Genomic DNA, 17,695 nt, shown 5'->3' with positions numbered 1-17,695 from the left:
GCATAGCTACAGAAGAAACAGAGCAGAATGTTATAGACAATTTTAGATTATGACAACTTCAGATTATGCCAACTTCGATGAAATGGGTGCATTTCTAGAAAATTATTTCTCAAAAAAATTGATTTATGAAAGAACTAGAAAACCTGTGTGATCCTGTAACCACTGAAGAAATTAAACTGTCATCTTCTCACCAAAAAAACTCAAGTCCACAGTTTGACAACAAATTCCACTAGATATTTAAGGAGCAAACAATTCCAACATCACATAAATTCTTCCAGAAAACAAAAAACCAATGACACACTCTTCCTTGACTTGTTTTATAAGGTCGTTATTATAATCTTGATTCCAAAAGCCAATAATGAAAGTTTCAAAGGAAAAATTATAGGTCTCAATTATGAACACAGCTGTAAAAGTCCTATATAGAATATTAGCAAACTAAATCCAGCAATATATTAAAAACACACACACACACAGACACACACACATATTACTAAGTTGGCTTTATCCAAGAAATAAAAAGCTAGATAACATTTAAAAAACTATTAATATAAATTAACAGAAAAATGCTAAAAACCCATAAAATCATTTCATTTTTTACAGATAAAAGAGACACAACATTCATTCATATTAGAAACTCTTAGCAAACTAGGAATTGAAAGAAACTTTCCTAATTGGCAAAAGAGTATAATAATTTCACAGGAAACATCATAGTCATTCGTAAATGGTAAAATCATTCTCTTTAAAGAGAGAAACAAAGAAAGATACCTACTATTACCACACACATTAACACTGAACTGAGGATCCCAGAAAGCACAAGAAAATAAGAAAATGAAAAATACGTAAGGACAGAAAAAGTACAGAAGAAATCTCACTTACTGAAGACAGTCAAACCCAAAAGAAAGCTACAAAGTATTCAAATAAAAGAGCTTCGTTCGGTGACCACATAAGATCAATAAACAAAAGTTAAGAACAAAATATAAATTATAAAAATTATAAAAACATATATAATTAGGAATCAATTTAACAAAAGATGATCAATCCTTTCATGGAGAAATTTATACCTTTTAAAATGCCTTTTAAAAAACCTAAATGCAGAGATATAAATAACAAGATTAATATTTTAAATATATCAGTTGTTCCTAAATTGATACACAGTCAATGAAATTTCTTCCAAAATCTAAGCTGACTATCCCTTGAAATTTACAAGACTGATTTGAAGATTTAAGGAGAAGGGTTAGAGTCAAGAAGAAAAAAATAAAGTATAGATACTAGCTGTCACAGGTGTCTTGGCTTCTTTGGTCCAGAAATAGACAAATAAACCAGTGGAAGTGAAGAAAGAGGCCTGAATTAGACCACAGCTTTTAAGGAAACTTGATAGATGACAGATTCAGCACAGATATGTAGGAGTACAAGATGAACTATTCAATAGGTGGTGCTCTGGAAATCGGTATCTGTATTTTTAAAAACTGAAAATGGATTCCTACTTCCCATCTTACACAAAAATCAGTTCTAAATGGACTTAAAGATAAAGCATAAAAGTCAAAACTTTAACAATTTTACATAGCAAAATAGGAAACTATCTTTATGGTTGTAGACGAGGAAAAAGGAATTCTTTAACAACAACAACTAAAGAAAATAATTGGTGAAATTGACTCCATTAACATTGAGAACATTATGACCTTCATCAAAAGACACCACAAAAATCAAGGAGGAAAAATATGCCACAACTGGAAAGATATATTTGCAATCAGTATCACCGGGAAACAATTAGTATCCAGAACTCGTAGACAAGTCTTACCCAACAAATTTTAAACAGAAAAAAAGGGCATAAGCATAAAGCAAAGAGGAAACACAAGTGGCCAATAAAAATATGAAAAGATAACCTCATTACTAATTAGGAAAATGAAAATTAAAGACATAAGAAAAGCTGGTTTTGCATACAAGGAGCTGGGAAGACATCACTCCATCCTAACAACAAGTAAGGCTGAACTTGACTGAAAAATTAACAATTCTTGGGTCCGTAAAAGAGAGGAGGACAGAGGGGAAACCGCTGCCCCCAAGACTGGAGAGACAGAGTAGGGAAAAACGTCTGTTGTCACTTACCCGAGCAGAGACCCATTAGCAGAATCACCCGTGGGAACCAGTGCCAGGGTCGGAAGGCCTGAGCCATAATTGTGGAACTGATGAGGGCTCAGTGTGCACAACTCTGAGAGTTAAAAAATCCCTGGGAGCCCAGGCATAAAGGCGCCCCACCATATTGTGAGACTCACTTCCATAAGCTCAACCAGACTCCACAGTAAATAGGGGAGAAAAATCCCGACATGCTTCTGGCAGGGGGAGGAAAACCACTTTAAAATAAACCAGAGCACCTTTGTGCTTCTTAACAAGGCCTGACCTCAGGGGAAACTAATTAACCAGAGCCTAACCTGCTGGGGTATAATCAGGACCTAACCGACCTGGGGGGAGGGGAAATCTCAACTGCAGTCAGCTGTACCTTCCACGAGGGAGTAGCAAAATATCAACTCCAGCCTTCTCTAGTCATCCTGTCCCACTTAAAGGGGTAGAAAAAACCAGAAACACTAGTGAAGTTCACAGTCCAGAGATATAGGCTCCTGAAAAGACTTGAGACCTAATTACTCAACAATAAGAAAGTAAATAACCACTTAAAATGGGCCAAAGACCTTAACAAACTCTTCACCAAAGAAGGTATACAGATGGAAAATACGCATATGAGAAGATGCTCCACATTATTTGCCATCAGGGAAATGCAAATTAAAACAACAAGATACCTCTACACACCTATTAGACTGGCCAAAATCTGGAACACTGACAACACCAAATGCCGGCAAGGATATGGAACAACAGAAACTCTCATTCATTGCCGGTGGGAACGCAAAACAGCACAGCCACTTTAGAAGACAGTTTGCTTGTTTCTTACAAAACTAAACATACTCCTACGATACGATTCAGGAATCTCACTCCTTGGTATTTACCCAAAGGTGTCAAATCCTTATCTCCACACAAAAATCTGCATGCACATGCTTATAGCAGCTTTATTCATAATTGCCAAAACTTGGGAGCAACCAAGATGTCCTTCAGTAGGTGAATGGATGAACTGTGGTACATCCAGACAATGGAATATTATTCAGTGCTACAAAGAAATGAGCAATCAAGCTATGGAAAAAAAAAATGCAGGAAATTTAAATTACTAATTTAATTAATTTATTAATTAAAATTAATATTACTAGCTGAAAGAGGCCAATCTGAAAAGGCTACATATTGTACGATTCCAAACATATACTATTCTGGAAGAGGCAAAACTATGGAGACAGTAAAAAGATAGGTGACTGCCAGGTGTTGGGAGAGGGGAGGATTGAACAGACGGAGCACATCAGAGTTTCAGGGCACTGCAATGAAACCATAATGATGGATACCTCTCATTATACATTTATCCAAACCCACAGAGTGAACCGTAATGTAAACTACAGGCTTTCTGTGGTTATGATGTGTCCGTGTAGGTCCATCAGTTACAGCACATGCACCACTCTGGTGTGAAGCGTTGATGATGGACGGGGGAGGCTATGCATGTGTGTGGGCAGGGAGTACATGGGAAACCTCTGTACCTTCCCCTCGATTTTGCTTGAACCTGAAACTTCTCTTAAAAAAGCGGTCTTAATACAAAAAAAGTTCAAGACATAGTGAAGTGTAATTTTACATATCTCAGACTTGCAAATTTTTTCCTCTTACACTATGTGTTGTTGAGAATATGAACCAGTGAGGACACTTAAACATTAATGGTGGTGACGCCGACTGGAACAATAATTTTGAAAAACCATTTGACATTACGAAGTAAACACGGAGATGTTTATTCTGTTGGAACAATGAATTCCACTTCTACCTTGACCTCGAGAAATTCTCACACATGGCATAAGAAGACATGTACAGGAATGTTTGCAGCAGAGTTGTTTGTATAGGTTAAACCATACTAAATCCTGATAATCACATATTTTTAATCTACAAAAGCTGCAGTTTCATGCGGCTCAAGGTAATAACAGCAACAACTGAAAACAATTTCCATTCATAGTAAATTCTCATGATGTAATGTACTACCAACCACAGTCACCTGGTTTATCAATATAACTATAAATTGAACAGAGCTAATATGGAGCAAAAACAGCAAAGAAAATAAGATACAGAAGAATACCAACAATATGATAAAATTTACATAAAACCAAAACAGGTAAGAGCATACTATGTATTGTTTAGGTAGGTATAAATGAAGAAACAAATGAAAAATAAGCAAAAATTCATGACTGCCTTTATAGGGGAGGGGCATGGATTGGAAAGGAAAACACAAACTAATTTTAAAGGCACTGGTAATATTATATTTCCTAAGCTGAGCTGTGGAGACATTTAAATTATTATATCTTATATATGCACATTATTTTATACATATGGGATATTTTATAATAAATGATTGATAAAGCATGGGTGGAAGGTGAGGACACGGAGGCTGACCGTGTATGTTCCTTTTTTTGGGGGGGGGGGACACTTAGGTGTGAAAGGAAGAGAAAGGAGAAAAGTAGCTGGAGTAGGAAACAGAATCAGAAAAGGGTCTTGTTTTTTTTCTTAGAGAAACCTGAATGTTAATGTGCTGAAAAGGAAAGGCTGACTACGGAAGAGAGAAGGCAATTGATGAATCAGGTGACTGAGGCTACAGGTGGAAATGGGAACCACATGAAGGTGGAGAGAATAGCTTTCATCAGAGGTGGGTGTCTCTCTTCCGACTAAAACTGAAGGAACAGTTTATGATACATACAGATCTTGACCTAAAGGAAGGTCAAAAAGTCAAAGAGGTTTGATGGTCACTGTTTTCTCGTGAATTTGGATTTCAGTCATCTGTTGAAACTAATAGGTAAAACAGCAAGTCAGGGCATTAAGGAGACTGGCAGAAGTTTAAAGTGATTTCTATGAGTCTGGGAAAGAGAACAAGGGTCTGCATCAAGTTGGAGACCATGAACATATCATCACATCCGTTTGTTCCTTCTCTCCAGTTGTGTCAAGATTCTCAGGTATAAGAGTAGAGGAAAGGTCTGGAATGAGCTAAGCTTTGTGTTTTCCTCGGAAGGTGCCGCAACAGGCACACCTGGGCTCAAGTGATACATTAATGAGCCTCTGGGGTTTAGGCAGATGCAAGTCAGAAACAGAAGAGAGGGTGGAAGGATGGAGAGAAAAGGAGAGTAAAAGTGTTGGTGTTCTAGATGTGGCCAAATAAGGGGAGTGATGAAAAGAAGGGGTTGAGAGAAATGTGAGGAAAAGGAAGGTACTGCCAAGAGTTTAAGAATCCGAAACAGGAAAATGGAAGGATGCTGATGAAGTCCGGGTGGGATCTGTTGTATGTGGTGCTGGTCCCTGGCATTGAAGAGATCAGGGAACTGTGAAGAAAGTTGGTTGGATGGGGTCATCTGCCCTGACATTGAAATTGGCCACGAAAAGTGGCAAGAAAAAAAAAAGTGATCAGAGCCTAAGGCCCTTGATGAAAGTGGAGGAGTGACAAGGGTGTTGGTGAACAAGAGCCAGATGGAAGGTAGGAAGTGGTAACCAGATGGCAAGAGCCCCAAAGTCAGAGAGGTTTTCATCTGAGGAATGAGAATGAATGGTTTGAATCTGAGGAATGAGAATGGATGAGCTGTGTTGGGAAGCTAGGAGGCTTTGATAATCACCTTTTGTATGGGGTACACACAGTGTGGGAGAATAACCAGGCTTCCCTTGAGGATCAGGAGAATGCCAGGTCCCAGCTCTACAATGTTTTCAAATGCAGTAGCGCCAGGCTCCTGCCTTCACTCTTATTTTCGATTTTTAAATTTTGTTCCTAGCTATCCTTCCAGCTCAGATTTATCTTTGCACTTACTTCACTTCATAGCACCTGATCACTATGCATTGTAATACTTAGTTACATGCCTGTGTTAGTCACTGGACTGCACTCTGCTTAAGGGCAGAAAAACATGTAATATTTACCTTTAGGTCCACAACACTTAGCATAGTGCCCAGTATATAAAAGGTGCTCAATAAATGTTTACTGAATACATGAACGGAAGGAGTAGAGTAATATTTATAAGTGGAAAGGGCTGTGAAAGCCATGGAATGACAGGTGTGTGTTCATATTTGTGAATGAGTTTGCGTGTGTGTGTTTCTTGCATGAGCTGTTAGAGATGAAATAAAGATGCCCCAGAGGGCAGTTACAACAGTTTAATTACCTGAGAGGGTTTTGGATGAGAAATACCATGTTAGTCTAAAACTCAGGAAAAAAGTCAGTAGAAGAACAATAAACCATCATGGACATGATAAAACCATCACAATCGCTTTGTGAACAACAATGAAGGGAAAATGCTAATACAGTCCTCACTGGTATATTCTGAAATTAATAATGATCTAAATACCTCCTATGAAGTTTTTCATTAAAAACACTTCCGTAATCTAAGTACTGTAGATGATGGATTCAACAAAGAAAGCTTTGCTTTATAATGTTGGAAATTAGAGTCCTATGAAATCGAGTTTATCTTTAGAAGTAGGTTTTAAGAAAACTGAAAGGATTGATAATAGTAAAGTAAATATGGAACAGATGTTGCCTGAAGCAGGGTCCTGGATAAAATTTTATTTCGATATGAAGTTAATGAAAAAGGGTGGGGTCACTGGTATGATTTTTGCAAAATGTATACATTTGCTTTCCAACCTGTCGTGTGTAACTTCCTTTTAGTTTCATAAATAGCTGAACATTTTTACTGAGTATTAAGTATGCTTTGAACTTAGATATGATAGGTTATATATTTTACAAAAATACTAGATGAGATTTTGGAAGTGCAAATCTTGCTTTTTATTCAATGGAAGGATTTCCCATTAAACAATTTGTTCCAGTCCTTACAATTAAGTCTGCCTAGAAGATATGCCTAAAGAGATAATAAATAATAATCTAATAGTGTATATGATATGTAAGTTTGTAAACTGTAAGGTACTCCATGATGTTGTAACATTGGGGTGCTAGTATCCTGGAAAGATTTAAAGATACATAAATTAGTAAACAGAATATACTGTTCTCTAATACTTAGGAGATTTGTGGAATTTGAGAAATACACGAAAACTTATATTTTGTCTCAATATGAAAAAATAAAGGGAGTTTAAGGAAGATTAACAATTGATTGATGGCAGAACTGGGACAAAGGTCAGATCTTCTGCACTCCGGGCCTGTAGTTTCCCCCCTTCTCTTTTTCCTTATATTCAAAAACTGTATTCATTATACTAATGCTTGATATCTATACTAAAATTACCTTGGCTTTTACACGCAAGCAAAATGATTTTTAAAAATTAAACTTTAAATTTTATTATAGAGGTATGAACATTTAATAGAACTAACAAGAATAAAGAAAATAAAGTTTCAGGTGTAGAAGTAATTGTTTCATTGGAGTAATAGATCCAGAACCAGAAATCATATTAGCTTAGACTTAAAACTAAGCAGAGAATTGAGATTCATAATGGTTCTCCAATATAATACTTAATTGATCTTCCCGCCTCCCAAAAACAAGCACAAATTTTTCATAATAAAGAGGTTCATATGTGCAATGATATTCCAATATTATAACTTGTATAAAGGACTGAATGCTAACATGTTGTGTCCAAAGTTATACAGAAGCAGAATTGACTTACTAGAGGGCCTCTTTGGGTTGAAAAGGGTTGGAGATTTAAATAGAGGCATAGCTAAAGTGGATCTATCCTTCTGACTTCCCCTAACAGCCACATAATCTTGGAAATTTCTTTATCTCCTTTCTCCCCAAATAAAACATTTCAAAGTACTGTTGAAAGCAGAATTTAGAATTTCAAACCCACAAAAATGTTATGGTTTGGCGTATTTAATCTTGGTAAAGTGTTAAAAATATCTAAGTAGGTATTTGGTTTTATTTGGGACTAACAGCAGACTTCAAACCAGAAAAACTCATCAAGAAGTCTAACAGCTGCTTCAAATAAATTTTGGCTTAAAAAAATTTAAAAACAATATTTAAAAAAACAGCATATGATAAAACATTATATATATGTATACATATATATATAATTACTTTCTACCACTGAAATTTTGGAAGGCTTAAGAAATTATCCAACTTTGATCTTCAAATATTAAGTATTTTTTATCTATGTATTCCTATCTTCCTCCAAAAGAGAAGATAAAATTTAGTCAGTTCTTTCAGCTGAAAGAAACTTCCAGCCTAATCTTTGCTCCTCAAATCCCCCCTCTTGGTGCAGGAACAATTAATAACCTGTTCTGAGCAAAGCTATATGGCTCTATTCTCTCCTTCTGACTTTAAAATAATTCCTAAGAATTTGGCTTCAAGAAAATTAATCTCCAGGCTCTTATTCAATGAGTCACTAAGTCATTTATGATGTACTTGGTGCCCTAATTGCAGAGCAAAGTGTATTTTATAGCATAAAGTACATAAAATAAAGGCCAAGTTCTTGACGTCAGAACAAGACATTTTTTTATACAGTTTTATATCAGTTGGCTCATCAAACCACCTGTAAATAAAATAATGGGCAAAAATTCAGAGCAAACTTCTCCGGGATGTTGAGTTCCCTGAGGTGAAAACCCATACCTTACTCATTGCTTCGTGCCAGATACAGAGAGCCAGACACATAGTTGTGCTTGATAAACAGTGAATGTGGAAGGAATGGAGCCTTCCTTACTGCTTCTGCATCTGTGGCGTCATCTTCAGATAATTGTTTCTAGTAAGGACTGGCTCACAGACATCATTTGGTGTTTCCTTCTTTTAGCTTCCTTGCATGCTGTGGGCCACATAAATGAAGAAGTTTTGCACCTGCTAAATTTTCTATTCTGTAATTAGGTTATTTATCCTAAAATGATTTTTTTTTTTTCCTACAAGGAAAATTAAAGGCTGACTCTTTTTCTCCTTCTTTTTAAGAATGTAGGTTCTGCATTTACTCTTTGCTTCTCAACAGAGTATGTTTGTATGGTTAAGAGCGCATTGGCCACCCTGTCAATCCTATTCTTCACTTTACTCAGGAGGAAGTATATGCCTACTTCAATTTTTCCTGGTGCTCGTCAGTGTCTATTCTTTTTCTTTCCATTACTTCTATTCATACTAGATACCACAGACACTTGCCTGATCCAACCTGCGTTTCAAACCCATCTCTCCCCTGTCCACAACTGCCACAGGACAGTAAAAGTTAAAACTCAGTTTCTCAGCATTTCTTTCAACTGTGAGTAGTCGCATGACACCGTTCAGGCCAATGAAGTGAAAAGCTAATTAACAGCTCTGATGCTCTCTGTTCCCTTGCCTCCTTCTCCCTACCTGGAGCATGCGTAGTAGAGTGGCCCTCTTGCAAACATGAAGATTAAAATCATACGCTAAGGAAGGCAAGGCAGAAAGATGCCACAAGCCTAGGGCATCGAGCACATTGTGGAACCACTGCACCAGCTTTAGAGGATCTATCATAACTTCTCTTTATGTAAGAAAAAATAAATCTCTTTCACTGTAATTTTGGTTTTATTTTACATGTTGCTAAACACCATCCTAACTGATACACTGGAATAATGTATATTTGGTATTGGGCTCAGTTACATTAGGATAGTTTCCAAAAAATAAACAGCTACAATTGTTTCTTTCCAATATGTAAGGCAATAGAGGAAATGTCTCATTAAGATAATTTTGTACAAAAAGGCCGTTTCCTTTGTTTTGTTGAATATAGGTACCAGAAAATTGATAGTAAGCCTAATAATGTATCTGAAACAGTGAGTGTGGGGCTTCGAAACTCAGGGCTTCATAAACCCAACTCAGGAATTTATTGAGAATAACTTCAGTGGATTATCATATCGGCTTCTGCATTCAATCTGTTGTAATATGTTATTTTGGTTGAAGTATATAAAGACAACCACACCTCATATTCATGGTTGGAAAAGGGAAGGATATTTTAATAATAGCTTCTTAAAAGTTGCAGTATGGAATCTGAAACTTTCTCAGTGAACTCTTCCTACTCCGTTACTTTAAAGGCCATTGGTCTCTCCTGCCCTCTGAATGGATCATTTACCCAAGCATAACCTTGTATCATCATGCTCTGGTTACTTAGAAAATATTGCTTCAATGAGTTATATAGCTCTTCCAAATGTCGACCCATTCATCATGTAACATTAAAAAAAAATCACATTCTGTAATACTAAATTAATTTTATCAGAAAAGTCTTTAAGTATTGGGAAGCTGTTAAGCTCATACGGTGGATAGCAGTTTTCCAAAATTCTAATTTTCACCAGAAACCTCAGATTTTTATCCCTGACAACAAATACTGCTTATTGTTTTCCTTGAAGTAACGGGCTCACTATGATCATTTTCAAGAAAATGTTGAAAATCCAGATCAGGATAACCATAGCCTTCTGTCAGTCATTCTTTCAAGTAAAAATGAAAAAACTAACAGTTCAGCTCAGAATTTCAATCAATAATAGCCCAAGTTCTTTCCCTTAAAACAATCATCATACTCAGTATACTTTAGGTTTATTTCCTATTGTGTCATAGAGAATACTATAAAAACTCAAGGACTAAGATTTAATAAAGTAATTATTGTTGCTTCCTCATGGACACTCTGAACTAAATATTTTTCTCCTTTTTCTTTTTTTTGCAGTGAGTATGTGGTAGCAAAAAATGCAGTAAAAACTGGTACAGTTTTGTGCCATTACCTTGATTCACGCTAAGGCACCAGAAGTTTTTATCCGCTATTCCTTTTGTTCTATCAGTGCAAATGTCACACTATGAAAAAGGCAAATAATGTCTTAGTATTATTATGAAAATAGTTTTTGAATCCAGAGGCTGCCAGGGATACACACCACATTTTGAGCACTACTCCCAAATAGAATACAAATTGACCAGTAATTAAATCAAAAATACACAATATATCAAGAAAAGCTATTGCTCTTTTTGAATTATGGTTTTCCCAGGGTATATGCCCAGTAGTGGGATTGCTGGGTCATATGGTAATTCTATTTTTAGTTTTTTAAGGAACCTCCATACTGTTCTCCATAGTGGCTGTACCAATTTACATTCCCACCAACAGTGTAAGAGGGTTCCCTTTTCTCCACACCCTCACCAGCATTTATTGTTTGTAGATTTTTTGAGGATGGCCATTCTGACTGGTGTGAGGTGATACCTCATTGTAGTTTTGATGTGCATTTCTCTAATGATTAATGATGTTGAGCATTCTTTCATGTGTTTGTTGGCAATCTGTATATCTTCTTTGGTCTATTTACAATAGCCAGGACATGGAAGCAACCTAAGTGTCCATCGACAGATGAATGGATAAAGAAGATGTGGCACATATATACAATGGGATATTACTCAGCCATAAAAAGAAATGAAATTGAGTTATTTGTAGTGAGGTGGATGGACCTAGAGTCTGTCATACAGAGTGAAGTAAGTCAGAAAGAGAAAAACAAATACCGTATGCTAACACATATATATGGAATCAAAAAAAAAAAAAAAAAAAAAAGGTCCTGAAGAACCTAGGGGCAGGACGGGAACAAAGATGCAGACCTACTAGAGAATGGACTTGAGGACACGGGGAGGGGGAAGGGAAAGCTGGGACAAAGTGAGAGAGTGGCATGGACATATATACACTACTAAATGTAAAACTGATAGCTAGTGGGAAGCAGCCGCGTAGCACAGGGAGATCAGCTGGGTGCTTTGTGACCACCTAGAGGGGTTGGGGAGGGAGGGTGGGAGGGAGGGAGGTGCAAGAGGGAAGGGATATGGGGATATATGTATATGTATAGCTGATTCACTTTGTTATAAAGCAGAAACTAACACACCATTGTAAAGCAATTATACTCCAATAAAGATGTTAAAAAAAAAAAAGAAAAGAAAAGCTATTGTCCTAGAAACCCAAGTCATTCACAAATCAGCAGCAAGGGTCACTGAATTCCCCCGCTGAAGTGATTCTATTTGTATTCCAGAAACAAGTCATTACATTAAAATGTTTGCTTTTTCTTCTAATGGACATAATATACGCTAACATTTGGAAAAGCATGAAGAAAAAAATTAGCTGTCTTCTACCACCACCAAAGATTAACTATTGTTGATGTCTCACATATTTTCTCAATATTATATTATAAGCTTTTAACTTATTTAAAATTCTCTTGAAACATAACTTCTGTTGGCTGTAAATTATTCTGTTTTGAAGTGGTACAATAAATTTCTGAGAATTTCTATAGGGTTAGATAATTTAGTTCCAGTTTTTTCTATTATAGGTATTGCTGCCAACATTGAATATAGATGTACAATTCTGGCTATTATTAGGTGTTGTCAGACATTTTAATTTAGTCATGTTCTGATACGTGCAATGATATTTCCTTGTGACTTTAATTTGCATTTTCTTGACAAATAGTGACATTCAGCAAGTTTTTCGTGTACCTATTTGCCATCCATATATCTTTTTTGGTGTATGCTATTAACATTTTTGTACACTATTCTCAAACTTTTATAATACATGTTTTCTGAAAAGTTTGATTCTGTTAATATGCCATTTTGTATCACAGTTCCTTTTCTTTATAAAACATATTTTGACTTACTATAGAATTAATAAATACAGCTCATGGGAAATAAAGAAAAGTATGAAGAAAACATATAAAATTTCCTCATAATCTGACCACTAAGAGATACCCACTGCCAACCCCTTATTTTTCCAGTCTTGGCTTTATGCAATTTTCCATAATTGAGTCAATATTGTATATTCAATTTAGTGTCCAACTTTTTTTTTGCTTCAATACCATATCATGAGCATTTTGTATGTTATTAAGTATTCTTTCCACATCACTCTGTCTTCTTCCTACACCCCTCACAGGAAATTAAAGTTTACTTAGGGCAAATACATGCAAAATTATAATTAATAGAGTACTGAATTTTATAAGGTAGGTGTTGGAAAATATGACTAAGTTTACATGGGTGTTACGGAAGGTCCCTGAGAGCTGGGGTCATCAGGAAAGAGCAGTGGAGATGAAAGATGAGTTGGGCCTTGAGGAGGTGGCAGGCGTGGGAACTAGCGAGCAGGGAGCGAATGATTCAGGATAGGAGTGAGCAGGGCGGGATCAGGGCCATCGAGCGCTGGGCAGGGATTCAGCGAGGAGGGCCGAGTGATTGGTTTGCATTGAAATAAATGAGAGGGACCAAATTTCAGAGGTCCTTTCAAGGCTGGCAAATGAGCTGCTGCTCTCTGTAGAACCGAAATGTGTTTGAAATTACATAAAATTTAGTGGTTTGTGGGAGAAAGGCTGACTAAACTACAAAACCCTTCTTTATGATAACACACACAGAAGAAACAGCACATGCACACTGCCATGCCCAGAAAAGACAGAAAATATTGTGTTGTGGCTAGAAACTGTACAAGCCTGCTTTGGCGAATGGCACATATATTTTCCAATTTTATGTTAATGACCAATATATGGGACAGGTATTATTATTATTACCACATTATTATCAAAGCTTTTTTAAAAAAATTAATAAACGAAGTCTAGATAGATTGAGTCATTTGCTTATAGTCACCACTTGCTCCACAAGTCACAGGCAAGGAGTTTAAACCCAGACCTTCCAATCTCATGCTTGTTCTCTATCTAAATGATGGGTCTCAACCCTGGCTACATATTAAACTCAAATGTGAAGCTTTGAAAGCATTAAACACCCACTTTCACACCTCCTGCTCTGAATTTCTGATTTAATTAATCTGAAGTGGGACTTAATTGCTTGTGGTTTTAAACGTTCTCCTGGTAATTCCCATGCATTTCCACATTTGCGAACCGCTGCTGTAAACCACACTGCTTCACCAGCATGAACGCTGCTGTTCCTCAGATGATCACGGAAAGCATCAAGGCACTTTCTCCAAGACTTACCTAGTTTTGAATTCTTACTTTGATTAATTTCTTGAACACACGTTGAACTTCTCAATGAAATTTACTTTCAAGAAACATACACGTGTGATATGTTTTCCAAATCTTTCACATATGAGAATGTCTTATTTCTTTACACAAGAAGAGTAATTTAGGTAAATGTGGACATTGGGGGACCAATTTTTACTCAAATTGTATAGCTATTTCTCCACACTCTCTTCTGGCTTTTATATTTGCGGAAGGCAAGTCTGATGCAGACTTTTCTTTTTCCTTTTTAATTTGGATTGTTTGTTTATTCTTGAAATTTGCAGGGTTCTCCATCCTTTCTAGCTATCATCTCTTCATGTTTTTCCCCTTTGACTTTTCTTATAAGTTCTGAAAGCATCTCCTATCTAAACTCTGAATCAATGTTACACATTAACTACTTCATGACTCCAATAACAGTTCTAATACTCCTACTATACTTAATTCTGAACTCCTAAAATCTCTTTATCTCACATACCTTGCTTCTCAATTCATCTTTGTGACTCCTGCCTCTTGTCTCACGGAGTGCAAATGGACTATGTCAAGCAGTATAAAAATACTTATGGGCTTCCCTGGTGGCGCAGTGGTTGAGAATCCGCCTGCCAATGCGGGGGACACGGGTTCAAGCCCTGGTCTGGGAAGATCCCACATGCCGCGGAGCAACTAGGCCCGTGAGCCATAATTACTGAGCCTGCACGTCTGGAGCCTGTGCTCCGCAACAAGAGAGGCCGCAATAATGAGTGGCCCGCGCACCGCGATGAAGAGTGGCCCCCACTTGCCGCAACTAGAGAAAGCCCTCGCACAGAAACGAAGACCCAACACAGCCATAAACAAATTAATTAATTAATTAATTTTTTTAAAAAAAGAATTGGAACACAAAAATATTAAAAAGCTACTTTATAAAAAAAAATACTTATATTCTTCGGCTAGTAGTTACTTTCTCTGATATGTTTTCCCTTGTTTTGTTTTGTCTTTTCTCCTTTATTTATTCTTAATGAAACAAGCTCTGTCTAGAGCTTGTCTAAACACTTGCCACTCCGCCACTGCTTGCCAGTTGATGGGAATGTGGATTTCCTTTCATGACATTCCGCGTCTGTTGGAATCTAGCTATAGACCAACTAGAAGGCAGGTCAGTGAATATACATTAGGCCAATTCTTGGTTTCTAAGAGGCAGTCTTCATTGTAGTAGTTCTCATCTGTGCTGGGCTGATTTGGGGTATTATCCTTCCCAGGCTATGCTGTTCTGAACAGATTAAATAAATGTAAATTTCTAACATCCAGCTAGCATGCTTATAAGGGCTTCTTGTGGCTTTGCCTCGCCTTCCACACCTTTATTTGTAGGATCTATATCTCCGTGATTAAGCACAGGATGCCCAGTTAAGTTTGAATTTCAGATAGAACTACAAATAATTTTTTAGTATAAGTATCTCCCACAAGTATTGGGGACATACTTACACTAAAAAATTATGTTGTTGTTTCCGTTTACTATTTGGGACATAGTTATATTAAAACATTATTTGTAGTTTACATGAAATTCAAATTTAACTGGGCATCCTGTATGTGTATCTGCTAAATCTGGCAACCCTTCCTCCACACGCCTCTCAATTTGTTCTCTAGAAGCATCAGTCTCTAATTTGCATAGGAACAGCTGTATTAGCTGTAGTGTACTTCGTAAGGCCGGACACCTGTGCAGGAGAGCGAGACAGCTGCTCAATTTTCTTGCTGGTATAGTTCTGAGATTTTGGAGCCAAAAGACAAATGGTTTGGGGATTTCTCTACTTTTCTTCCAGCTGGGCAGCTTGCTCTGTTGCAAAGATCTGGCACTGGTGGGTCTCAATTGCATTTTTCAATCCGATTCTACCCATCTTGCGGTTCGATGTTAAGAGCTCCCAGATTCTGAAAATTCAAATTTTTGGTGGCTTTTCTCAGCGTTCATATTTTTGTGTGAGAAATTAGGAAAGGCTCTTAGCCAGAAACTATTGGAAATCAGACTCCTGGCACTCTTCAGTGTGTGTGTTTGCATGCTTGGATTACAACTTCTGAAGCATTCTCAGAGGCCCAAAATGAAGGAGGCAGTTATGTTTGGCCTAATGAACGCTGCCAAAATGGAATCAAGTGTGATATCTAAATCTACCTCCACAACGGCAAGGAGGCCTTCTCTGGAAAAGGAAATAGTGTTGCTGGGTAAGAGATTATGTTGCGTAAGGTATGTATTCCAGGTCGTGCCGTGGTTTAGTATTTACGCTTTCGTCCCTGTTGAATGCCCACAGATGTATGTTGGAGTCATTCAGCACTGCTGGGCCCAGTGCGGTCTTGTCAAAGGTCTGCTCACCCCCTGCATGTTTTACAGCCGCCTCGCATAGCAGAGGCATTTTTTACAAGAATTTTTTCTTCCTGCTACTCTGGGGAAATGGTCCATCACACAATCCCTCACATCACTTAAAACACACTTAGCGGAAGGGCCATCTGCCACTGGCTGTTTGGCAATCCTCGGAGCACAGCAAAACAGGCTAAGTATGAGAAAACGTCTTCAGAATTGGTCTTGACACTCTTAGTTCAACTAGTTCCCAGCTACCAGCTCTTCTAAGTCATGCATTTAGCTAAGTTCAAAGCCTGACAGAGGTTACAGATCTTGCTTTTTGTGTCAATGTGCGATGCCTCATGCTGTGTTTTATCTTCCCGAACACAAGCCAATGCACCTGCTTTGCTTGTTTGATTTCTTCCAGCTGTTTTCCCCTTTGTCTTGATTTACTCTCAAGGTTTTTGCCTTATTGATTTATCAAGGAGGCCTCGTCATTTATTTCATGAAGATTATCTTTTTACGACTGTGCTGTTTGGTCAGCAGAACAAATTTGGTGTTAATTATATTTATTTGGCCTTTGTAGAACAAGATGATAGCTTTTTTTTTTTTTTTTTTTTTTTTTGGTAAGGAATAATATCCTCCCTAAGAGATGGGGACAGAGGAGGAACTCACGTGGAAAGAGTCCTTTCTTCTGCTGCCGTTTTTCAGAGGCGTTGAGATCAACCGAGGTGATGTCACATGACCTACAACCCTGAAAGCTCTTTTTTGAACTTGCAGTGAGGACGGGCAGTTCCAAGAAAGCAAACCTCTGGAGGAGAACCACTGAATGAAAGGGTGCTCATTTGAGATCCAGAAATAGAATAAAGAGTTCTGACTTAGATCTTTATTTATTTATTTATTTATTTTGGCTGTGTTGGGTCTTCGTTTCTGTGCGAGGGCTTTCTCTAGTTGTGGCGAGCGGGGGCCACTCTTCATCGCGGTGCGCGGGCCTCTCACTATCGCAGCCTCTCTTGTTGCAGAGCGCAGGCTCCAGACGCGCAGGCTCAGTAGTTGTGGCTCACGGGCCCAGTTGCTCCGCGGCATGTGGGATCTTCCCAGACCAGGGCTCGAACCCGTGTCCCCTGCATTGGCAGGCAGATTCTCAACCACTGCGCCACCAGGGAAGCCCTGACTTACATCTTATAGGGGCTGAGTGTTCTCTGGTCCATGGGCCCACATGGTTTTGGGTTTTGTTCTGTTCCTATTCCAATGGGGCTCAGTAGAAATATGCTCTGCTGAGCAAGAGGGGAAGCTGGACAAATCCTAATATGTAAGTGACTTACCCCTGTGAGTCTCTCTCTTCTTGATCTGTAAAATGAAATCAAGCAATCTTTCTTAGTTGAGGTAAGGACTAAGCTGCTGAAAGAAAGAGACCTCAAAATACAATGCTTAGGGCTTCCCTG

The 17,695-nt window shown here is 37.7% G+C and overlaps 1 long non-coding RNA gene across 2 annotated transcripts in view; it reads right to left on the bottom strand.

The window, feature by feature from the left end:
• Positions 1 to 17,695, bottom strand: part of LOC309665933 — a 207,809-nt gene that overhangs the window by 65,494 nt on the left and 124,620 nt on the right. Inside the window, exon 1 of one of the 2 annotated variants that reach the window (XR_014266786.1) lies at positions 2,104 to 9,109. The exons of the other annotated variant lie outside the window; for it this stretch is intronic. This is a non-coding gene — a long non-coding RNA (uncharacterized lncRNA). Of the gene's footprint in view, positions 1 to 2,103; positions 9,110 to 17,695 lie in introns of those variants that run through there. 2 annotated transcript variants of the gene reach the window in all.

Source organism: Balaenoptera physalus (assembly GCF_965194825.1).
Source record: "Balaenoptera physalus genome assembly, chromosome: 8".
NCBI classification, from domain to species: domain Eukaryota; kingdom Metazoa; phylum Chordata; class Mammalia; order Artiodactyla; family Balaenopteridae; genus Balaenoptera; species Balaenoptera physalus.
Note: the sequence above shows the minus strand (reverse complement) of the source record. Positions and strands in the feature narration are given on the sequence as shown.